The sequence below is a fragment of the Parus major genome, chromosome 2 (assembly GCF_001522545.3).
Source record: "Parus major isolate Abel chromosome 2, Parus_major1.1, whole genome shotgun sequence".
Taxonomy (NCBI): domain Eukaryota; kingdom Metazoa; phylum Chordata; class Aves; order Passeriformes; family Paridae; genus Parus; species Parus major.
Genome location: NC_031769.1, coordinates 44,070,135 through 44,081,659, shown reverse-complemented (window position 1 = coordinate 44,081,659; position 11,525 = coordinate 44,070,135).

The following is an 11,525-nucleotide window of genomic DNA, read 5'->3' as shown; positions in this document are numbered from 1 at the left end:
TGTTCATTACCAGTTGCCTGCCCTCATTGCTAAGTCCTCCTTCCCAGCTCAGCTCAGCTCAGCTCATCTCAGCATCGCCCTGCAGTCTGAGGGTCCCACAAGTGCCAGTGTCCCCTGTGGCTGCTGGCTAGTGGTGCAGAGGAAAAAGGTCAAAACTACCAACAGTGTTTTCTCAGACACTGGGGCCAGCAGTCAGTTCTAATGCTTTCTGGATCCAGCAGCTGACACTTGCCATGGCACCCAGGAGCATCCAGGAGAGGGGCTGGGAGAAGCTCAGCTCTAGGCTGAGTGGGTGTGAGTGACTGCTTTGGGGGTCCAGCTGGTAGCAGGAAACTAAATCTGCTGCATTGTCCCTCCCCTTGGAGACATCTCATGCCAAAGGTCCTGCAGGAGAAGGTTGAGGGCTATTGCCATGGCTGTGTGGTACCTATTCCTTGATGGCTTGTGGGTTACACAATCCATGACACAACATCAAGGAGTGATCCTGGCCTCCTCTCGCCAGCCAGATTTGGAGTGACAGGAGAAAAGTCCACCTGGTACAGCCATCAATGACAGTGGACCACAAATCCCTGGTCTTTGGCTAAAGCAAGAAATGGACTCAGGTACCCCCATCCTGGCAAACAGCAGGGAAGGTCTTTGTCTACATCATATATATGCAGAATTCAAATTGCTTGGAGAGGACTGCACAGGCACAGCAGCGTCCTTTCACTTGAGATTCCAAGTTTTTCTTTCAGCATTGCTTTCTACCATAACAGATTTGCACAATACTTAACTGCATTCTAATTGACCAGAACTGCTAGTTGTGTTATAAGTGAATTGCAATCTAATTTTTCTTAGCTATAACTGATAGAACACAAAGCTACAGAAATTAAACTACATCAAAAGGAAACAGCAGTAAACACGGGCAAGAATATTAGACTGAACAAATGTGGTAACAGACCACTACCACAGCCCACACTATTTATAGAAATTAATATTTGGGGCCCAAGTGAATCTAAAATAGCTTTTTAGTGTGTGTTTTCCCCACATCCATCACTCTAAAATAGAATTTGGATTTCAGTTAAATGGAAAAAAAGCTGAGGTTGTCAGATGGCACTCATTTCAGGTATGTTGACTCGAGATTTACTGTTGGGTTTACTGGAGGAGCTGAAGCTCATACTTATACTATCCATTTTTCTACTGTCATATTTTTTCCCTCTTGCCAGACCAACTATTTTATTTAGTGTGTTGTAGAAAAGTCTGCCTATTGTGCAGATAAAAGACCAAGGGTGTTCATTGTGAAGGCCTAGAACTAGGTCATTCAGTTCCCCTTCCAGATTTAATCTTCTTTCTCTTTTGTACTAATGAACCTGCAATGGAGGTGGCTTTTTACATTCTCTGGGCATTGAAATTAAAGCTGCCAGCACTTCAGCCCAAGCAAAAGTATGAGAAAAAGCTCTATTTAATGCTGGAGAGAAAACATTTGGAGGTCCCCGTTGTCATGCCAGGTTCTTTGCAGAGATTTTGCTTTTCTAAAGCAATTGTTCATTCACATATTTCCAAGAGCTAAATTTCAGGAGGGTAGCTGAAAATTATATCAACCTCTCTCTATACATAACAGGGACCACATACTGCACCAACAGCATTAATATCAGGGAATACTCCCTTTGTGTCCATCCCTTCTGCCATCTCCCCTGTTAGCCAGTAAATCAAATACTATCTCGGGGTGTAAACTTTTGCATTCACCAATGCCTGATTTTATTCTCCTTGTGGTGCTGTAGGGGTGACAAGATACTATGGCTTTTACCTGGAAATAACCCCATAATGGTAACTTCATCAGCTTCAGCCACTGCTGAGTTTATGCTGTGGTGAAATGCCTCTAAGTCACCTCCAGGATTTTGCTCTAAATCACAGGATAACCTCATAAGCCCTTGTTTTCCCTGTGATTAAACATATCATTTTCAACAATGAAGCTAAAATCCCAGGTATGCAGTAACTTCCATGGCTAGGCATTCTGAGGAGAGATAAAAAGTTGAGTAATGCTTTAATGCTCAAACAGAGAACCCACTGAGAAGGAACTTGGTTTTGTTATTAGCCTGACAGACCCAGGCAATATTTCTCTGAGAGCCTGGCTTAGCTATGGTAGAAATGACTTCAGCCCAGGATCTGAAGACTGAAAGCTGCAGGTCCATGCCATAACGTATTTTCTTTTCTCACTAACCAGCTCATGAGGTTAATATGCAGGGAGCTACTGCTCCTCCTACAAGCAGATAATTTCTCAGTTCATTAAACATTATTGCTAAACTACCAGTAGCTTTTCAATTACTCACCTCTGAGAAAAGTGGCTTACAACAAAGTAAGAGCAGAAATAGATATTAAACAATTTATTCCAAGGAAATTTCATGCTCTGCAAGATGATTTCAGTTATTTGGTTTCTTTGATGGGGGTGTACAGAGAGACTGAGTTTGTCTAGAATGAAGTATTTTGTTAATGCTGAAGAGGGGTGCATTTATTGGTTCACCAAGCACTCATTTTGTTTCCAGAATTTGTATAATGGACAGAGCTGACCAGACCCTTCCCTCTCACCTCTTCCATCACCTTGCTTGATGCTCTCCCTCCAGCAATATGAAAATGTCAGCCCTGCACCTTTTTTCCCAACTCCATGGTTCCTTAGGAGTGATCTGCAGACACCTGGGGTCATCCCTTTTCCTGAACCCATAAGTCTGAATTTCCAGTCCTGGCACAGCACCAAGGAACTATCAGGAAGTTGCTTTTGAGCTCTGCCTTTCCTGCTGAAAGGGGGCTGGAGGGACAGGATTGAGGTTTGAGGAAGACAACGAGGAGTCAGAGGAGCTGAAAAAGATGACCAGATAAACACTGTATTTCAGCAGGAAAAATCCCCAATAAAAACTGCTGGTTTTGGTAAGAAGACAGGACATTGGCAACATGCTGTGGAGGGATACTTGCTGCTGGAAAAGGAAGGAGTGAAATCTTGGAAGTTTGAAAAAACGCAAAGGTGCCTTTAAAATAACTCTAGGTCTTGCCTGTCTGGGTTATTAAAAGTATCCAATTTTACTTGTAAAAGGTATTTTCTTACAATTTATGACTTTCAGATCCAACCTCCAGCAGAACTCCGTTCCGTGCCTCCAGAACAGTTACCAATCCTATGAAACCTCAATTTTTCATCCAAACAACAGCCAGACCTAATTTCTTTTCTTAAAATAGAACTGATCAGGGAACCAATTTCCAGCTGGGTCTCAATCATCAAAATTTAATTAAAAGCAATGCCACAAGTCTTCAGAACAACCCCTCTATAACGCAATACAAATCAGTCCAGTTCTTCAGTTGGAGCAAACAGCCTTAGTGCTACCTTTTCCCCAGTTGTCAAAATTGTTGTATAACTGCCAATTTGGAGACAGAAATAACACTGATTTAGATCTGTGTTCCCAGCTGTGAATCCAAACCTGAAATCTTTACTATTTTGCATTCAAAAGAAATGACTGTAAAATTATGGATGATATCTTCCAGAATTCAATGGATAGACACCAAAAGACCAATTGAGCCTGGTATCTATGTTTTCCAGCATTATAACTTATCCTAGAGACAAACTTCTTTTCAGGATACCTGCTCACCAGGTCTACTGGTCTCAAAGTCAGCCATGGGCTGGGTTCTATCATGCAGCTCCTGACCTCAGGAGAGACTTACAGCTGGTCTCTGATGGGAATCTCTGTAACAAAGTTGAAATCAGCCAGGTCTCACCCAGGAGGTAAGAGATCCACACTTTCGGTGCATGACCAAGCTCACCTTTTATAGAAAGAATTAAAGTATCTTTCTGTCTTTAGCAAGGAGAGAGAAAGCTTACATAAAATGTTTATATTGATAAAGTAACACTGAGACCACATAACATTTAAAACGGCAATACTTCAATTAAACTGACCCAAAACAATCTGCTTAAATGTAATTCCAAATGGTTTTCTGATATCTAGACTGATGGACTTGGTCTCTGTCAAGTTGTTTCTTGCAGCAGTTGCAATGCTCAAGTTATATTTACAGTTTTAATCTAGACCAAGAATGAAATTGTTAAGGATTATATTCTAATCTATCTGACCTGAAAACTATTTGGCTTGGGATTCTGTATCTTGTAATGAATATGTTCCAGAATTGGATAACATGTCTGCATGTCCTTTCTTCCTAGGGACCCTCTCTGCTTCCCAAACAAACAAGCTGGTTCCACTCATTCAGTTTCCTGAAAGGGAAGGCAGTGAGAGGATTAGGAAAATTTTGGGTCAAATAGAGATATATATTTAGTTGCCTGCAGTCCCACAGGAATCAATGGGCACTTGGGCACCTAAGAGTCTCACTGGAACCTGTTCTTACTTAATACTGGTAGTTTCCCAAGGTGGTGCAGCAGCAGCTGGCTGGACATGTGGGCTGTATCCATGCCTGGGTGTGCATAGCCACTAGTGAAGTCAGTGGGAGAAGACTGACTCCTGAATCAGGATTTTGTGCCTGCTTACTTTGTCATCTCTCAATTCACATTTGGAGGCAGCTGGGAATCATGTAAGGCCTATACCATCAAGCCTGGGGTTCTGAAATTCTGTTTCTACACCCACAAACGATGATGACTGTTCAAGTCATTCGGAGAGGAGCACTATCTTGTAATATCACACAGTGTTGACTACCATAGGCTCCTGGCCTGATGGCAATTCCTAGTATTGTAACTAGCATGTTTACTCTTAGTAGAAGCAAGTCACTTTAATTAAAAGCAACTTTAATTTCAGTGGTATGATCATTAGCAGATCCTTCTCAGTCACAAATTCATAGCCTGTTTCCCAGCATTGTTGATAGACCACCTTTTTTCCCTATGAAGTAGCTCAGCCAGACTCTTCCTCATGTACATCTTTGTGGGAAACAGATAAACATAAAGCTTTCTCTTCATGTGTTTTCATACAGAAAATTAGAAAACCCCTTTAGGCTTTTTCTGAGCTCTGTCTGAGTGAGAGGAGTCTCAGCTGCAGATTTGTAGCACTTGGAACACAAGCCATGTGAGGAATTGCTGAGGGAGCTGGGGTTGTTCAGTCTGGAGAAAAGGAGACTCAGAGGTGACCTTATCACTCTCTACAACTCCCTGAAAGGTGGCTGTAGTCAAGTGGGGGTTGGTCTCTTTCTTCAGGCAGCAACTGACAGAACCAGAGGACACAGTCTCAAGCTGCACCATGGGAAATACAGGTTGGATATCAGGAAAATGTTTTTTATGGGAAGAGTGACAAAGTATTGGAATGGTCTGCACAGGGAGATGGTGGAATCACCATTCTTGGATGCGTTTAAAGAAAAGATTGGATGCAGCACTTTGTGCCATGGTTTCGTTGAGGTGTTGGGGCATGGGTTGGACTTAATGATCTTGAAGGACTCTTCCAACATAGTCATTCTGTGATTCTGTGATTTACATGTCTGAGCCTGCCATGCCTATACAGCAAGGTATGTGGACTGGACCACCATAGATCACATAAGACCACATGACTCTTAAATCTCTTTCATGCCTGACATACTTCAATTAATGTATATGAAGGTTAAATACTACTGTGAAGCACTCACCTGAAATGACCACTGTTCCTCAAGACCAGGCTGAATGAAACTGGGAACAGTATCAGTGGTGTGAACTCAGAGACAGTTTTCTGCTGCTGGCTGCTTTGCTCTCCTTTTCCTCTTTTCAAGTCATGGGTTATAGCACTTTGTGCTAGAAAGATCACTGCTCCTGTCCCAGAAACAATGAGGTGCTGCCTGCTGGCTGCAGCAGCTGTCATTGTTCCAGAGAACTAAGTGTCCATGGGATCACAGCATGCAGTAGGCTGCAGTTGCCATATCTGACAGTGACAATGCAGAATGACCTGGCCTACTCTACAAGCCTCAAAAGAAAGAGGCAGTAAGGCATCTCAACAAGTCCCCTTACTTCAGGGCTAATATTTCCATCAGCAGCTAGAACTTTCCATATAGCTGTCCTTAACAGAACCAGTATATCACAATACCAGGAAAAAAAAATAAATTAAAAAAAAATCATTCAATACCTTCTTATGTTGCAGGAAATGCTATGTATATATATTTATTTATTTATGTGGAAGATTTCCTGCAGAATATCAGCAAGTCCTTCCACATGTGAATTGAGGATGTTAGGCTACATTTTGGAGTAGAGCTTGTTCTGTAATACAGCTGCAAGGATGTCAGCAGGGAGGCTGCAGGACCCAAGCTATTTATGCATGCTACTTGTGGTTTGAGGTCTCACTGACAATGAGATCAGGCAGGGGCAGGAATCATCATTCTTGGGCAGGAATGAGCCCTTACAGCTGCATGGTAGGGAATTACTCTCATGGAATGCACCCTCAGTTCTATGGGGGTGGAACGGACCAAGTTACTCCAGCAGGTGCTGGTGAAAGGCCATTTTGTTTCCTTCCATCACTGAGCCTGGCTTACACTCCTGTACACTCTCTGCAAAGACAGGGAACACATCCCTGCTTTAATCAGAAAGACATACATTATTTTAGGAAAACAGGTTCCAATTACCAACACATTTCTCTGGAGCTGTGTCTTGGTATTGACTGCAATCACATGCCCATGAACCAGGTTCTCACTCAATGCAAGTCAACTCCAATCATATATAACTTGGCTTCAGAGTTTCAGAAATTCTGGCCTCGTGGGCACAGCATACTTTCTAATCACAGAATCTTGTAAAGTCATTGTACTGTAGCTGATTCTTCACTCCTAATAATGATAAGAATAATAAAAAAGGTTAAAGTACAAAGGAAGGTTCAGTTTTACAAAGCTCCCTTTATCTACCTGAATCCTGCTAAGGTCAAGAGAAAGTCTGCTTCTGACTCATAACAACATTTGAATCAAGTGCTGAATACACTTCACACTTTGTACAATTTCAGCTCAGGAAGGAATTGACTTCCTTAAAGATCATGTAGTAACAACTTTTATCCTTTCTTAGCAAAAGTCCTAGGAGTATTCACCAAATCATAGCATTTTTCTCTTCTATAAGAGTTTTAATAAAAGTCAGTTATAGTTTTGATTCCATAGATGTTAAAAACTGGTTTCAGCCTCCTTTCAAGAAAAAAAAAATTCCACTGAAATTAAAATGGCTGAGAGCACTTGAGGAGCCCATCTCTAATGGGCTGCCTCAAACTCTTACAGCTGTAGGAAGGGAGCAGGTTCCCAGACATTGTCCATACCCAGATCCACACAAACACCCTTATGGGACCAGCCAGCCTGAAGTAGCACTGGAGGGGACCATCATGTACAAACATTTGATTCCTAAAGGTTCTTTCTTTGAATTCTGCCATGTCTTTTGAATGGCTTTGAACGGCTGGATCATCACAACTCTTTCCTGTATACAGCTGGGTATGGCACACACTCTTCTTGCCTTTATGCACACAAACGCTGAGCTCTTCTCCACTCATTCCATCAGACTCAAGACCATTCCTTCTCTCAGCCAGCAGAGAATTGGGTGGAGAAGGAGTGACTGTTTAAGCCCCAAAAGCAGATAATTTACTGATGATTCACCCCCTAGCACTGGCTTGCTGTCTGAGGATGGGCAGCACTAGTTGGTGGAAACTGTGGAGGTGCACTAAGGCAGGTCTGCCTCTTTCTGGGACACTTTGCCGTGAGCTGACTTTCCCCTGTTATGAAGCTGTAGCTGTCATCCCCTGCCTCTCCCAGTGTATTTCTTTCTTCTCTCTGAATTGATGCACTGGGACTCTTCCACACATCTCTTGCACAGGGCTCTGTGGTAGTCCTGCACAGCTAGGAGTCATCCATGAGGTGCAGCCTCTGTATGGAAGATATCTAAGAACAAGTTTTTGGATCCTCTACCTCTCATACAGAGGCTGGGAAACAGCTGCACATGGGTAATGCCTGCAACCACCTGGGAATTTTACCAAATCCAGACTTCCACTTTCCCCTATCTAAACTCTAGTTGTATCTCCTGGCTTCAGTGTCACTATTTTCAGCATATGCTGTCTTCCAGTGACATCTAGGGATAGGGACTGGAAATCGCAAGCTGGACACTTACATAGGCATTGCTTAAAACATATTTCAAACTGATAAAACTTGCCTGTTTGATAAGCCAAAAGACTTAAGGAACAATTGTAATTAATATCAGGTGAAAAGAATCTTCCATGTTTTGCAGGATTGAATTGATGCTCCGGGGCCCATTCCTCGACTCATATGCATCATCATTAATTGCATGAAGTGTCTACAGAGACATGGCATTAACTGGCATAACATTTTGCTCTGGTACAAAGAATACAAGCAAGGTGAAGGTACTTTAGTACTAATGACAAAACACATGAAAGGGAAAATGTCATCAGGAGCACAAAAACACTTTTGAGGTCAAAAGATCAAACAAGTTTCTTTAGGATCCATTATTTACTTAGTGCTATCATTACTAAATTACTCATTACATTTATGTATCAGTCCCCTGATCGCAGAGAGTCACTGTTCTTGGTGATTCCCCTACACAGGGCTAAGATATGGCCCCTGATCGGGAGATTTTACCCCCAGGACAAGGCAGAACTGAAGGATGGAGGCAGTAGTGCAGAGGGAATGGTGGCCCAATCTACACTGCTTTGCAGCCTGGCTTTGTGTTAGACTTCAGTTCACAGTGTTCAACAGCTTATCCATGCAGGATCAAAGCAGAAGCAGCAGCAAGTTTTCCCACTTCATTTCTTTATGGAACACAGGCAGACTTCCTCCAGAGCATAACCAGGGACAGCCAAGCAGGATTAGACAGAAACCCACTATATGCCTGTGTAATATATCACATGAAAGATGCAGAAATATATAAGGTGACTCTTTCAAAACAGGCTTTGTATGACTGTATAGTCTACATCTGCTCTGGATTTTCCCTGAAAATCTAGATTTCCTAGGTATTTCCAGCCCAACAACAAAAAGAATTCTGAGCTAATTCATGCCTGGACCTTTGCAGAACCTAAAAAAAATACACCTCTTTGATGGCAGAAGGAAATGTAGAATATATCAGAAAAATGACATCAAGAGAAGTGTTTATACATGCATAAGAGGCCTGCATGTCCAAAATCAAAGTATTTAAATATGCTCACATGGGCAAAAATGTGTGGAGAGAGTGAGGACAGAGGCTAGCTGCTGGTTTTCTAAGAACTTTTGGTCTGAGCAAATGAAACTGTGCCACCTATGGCCCAAATTCAGTGAATAGAAAAAATTCAGCTCAAAAGTAGAGGTCAAGTTAAATTTTTAAAAATAAAAGTCAGTGGATGCTTTGCCAGTATCAGCACCACAAGACACAATCCTGAGAATAGGGTCTATCAAATGCTATTAAATCCAGGGCAATTCCTCTTGGTAAGTGTATGCGAAATAACTGAGAAAAAACCCATCCCTTTGCTCCCAGCAATCACTTTGTCAGACCACTAAACCACTAGAGAAAGCACCAACCCTTTTGTTTCTGGTTTTGCCGTGGCTGTTGTTTCTATCCGACAGCCGTGTTGCTCAGCAGCCAGAGCTGGTGGCCTGTCCTGGGGCAGTCACAGGCAATTTGCATTTTCCTAGTGCCCATCAGAACACCACCAGTTGCAGCAGGGTCTCAAAAAGCTTCCAGATGAGGACTTGGGAGAAACCACTGAAAGGGAACTGAAATGAATGCAGTAGGAACTCTTGTGGGCAGGAAATGCCTCTTAGGGGAATATAAGACAGGCATCAATTTTAAAAGACTCATTGCAGAAATATAACAACTAACTCATTAACTTGAAAGATCCTTACTTTGTTGTCTCTTTATACTTAGTTGTTTAAGCTAAGCTTTCCTTTAAAGCTCTCCTAAGGTCTTCCTCCTGAAAACATACCACAATGTGAATATTATTAGTCTGAAATCAAATTGAGACAGCCAAGAAAATACTAGAAACTAACAGGAGACTAAAGATCACCTCCTGTGATTTAGGTGAATGTTTGCCTTGATGATTTGTGGTTTTATTCCTGTAATCTCTACAGCAAACAAATTACAATTTTCCCTCTTCAGAGGGTACTGCCCTGAAGTTAGAATGTTACTTTTATCAAACAAAAAAAAAGCAATTTAATTACTAGAGGGAAACAATAATGTCCCTTTCTGGCTGGCCAGGTCACATCCCATGACCAGAACACTGATACTTTGAATTTACCATCAGAGGCTCAGCTGAGTATCAATCTGAACCACTTGAAGCAGCAGCCAAGACTCGGAAATAGCACTGGTTCTTTTGCACAGTGTAAACACAAGGCAGCAGATGCTGCCACGTTCAGGCTTGGCTTCAGGTGGCAGCAACTTGAAGGGCTCTGCCTTGCTCTGCATGGAATCAGGGTGCAAACACCGCCTTCCCTCAAACTCTCCAGATCTGATTTTAATCTTCCATAGGGTTACCAAAGGATGATCTAGTTGTAGGCTGATTTAAATCAGTACTGGAACTGACTTGTATTACTAGGACAACTGAAACAGTTTGATGACCCCAAGAGATGTCCCTCCCCTCAGTATCCTCAAACACAACTTAGCACAAATGGCAGTGATGGGTGAGGACTCCAGGTCCATCTACTTTCAAACAGAACAAAGTTCACAATATTTTTAATGAAGTAAGACCATTACTAGACAATCAGAAAGTTTCTCCATGTCACTGCAGCAATCTTTCTGAAAACAAAGGCATTTAAGCACAGAAAACACTCTTTGCTCAATATTGCATGTAAGCAATTCATACTGAATTCTCACTCACATAGTTTATTTTAACTAATGTATGGATTAATTTATGGGTTACTATTTACTAAAGGAACCTGGACAGTGTTTTTGTTCTGTACCTTGAAATTCATCTCCAGATGTGCACTCTTGGTTGCAGGTGTAGGTCAGAGACACAGTGTCAGAAAGTGATATGTATCAGTTTGCAGGGCCATCTTTCTCTGGAGTTGCCGAGTACAGCTGTGCTCACACTGATGTCTGCTCACTGGGGTGTAGCCAGGAGCCATCCCTTCACAGAAATCTCTCTGGCAGAGAGTAGCTAAAGGCTGCTTCCTCTATGACAGGGGCTGCCCCTCAATAAAGCTTCCCAGCAGGATCCTTGGGAATAGACAACTTTAACCCTTCTTACCCCCAAATTATTACACATACAATTACACATCAGTGCATTTATGTAATTTGCTGGCTCTACCCAAAAGGGCAACCTTCCATTTGTGGGAGAACCATTTAAAGAGCTCTAGTACAACCCCTTCCCTGGGTTCAGCAATCCTGTGATAGCCAGGGCTTGTCTGAGAGTACCACAGGAACAGAGCTGTGTCCATGCCTGATGGTGAGAGGGATCACAAACACTGCTGACAGCTAAATCCTCTCACTGAGGAGCAGGACCATTCCACTTGGAACCACATCTGCTGAATTCAGCTACTCAGAAGCCAGAGAGCTGAGCCTGGATCATGTGTTGTGTGGGTTTTCTGATTTGGGGATTTAATTTATTTTTTATTTTTTTTTGCATAATCACAGCAAAGATGGGTTGTAAATAAAATAAAGAGAAAAA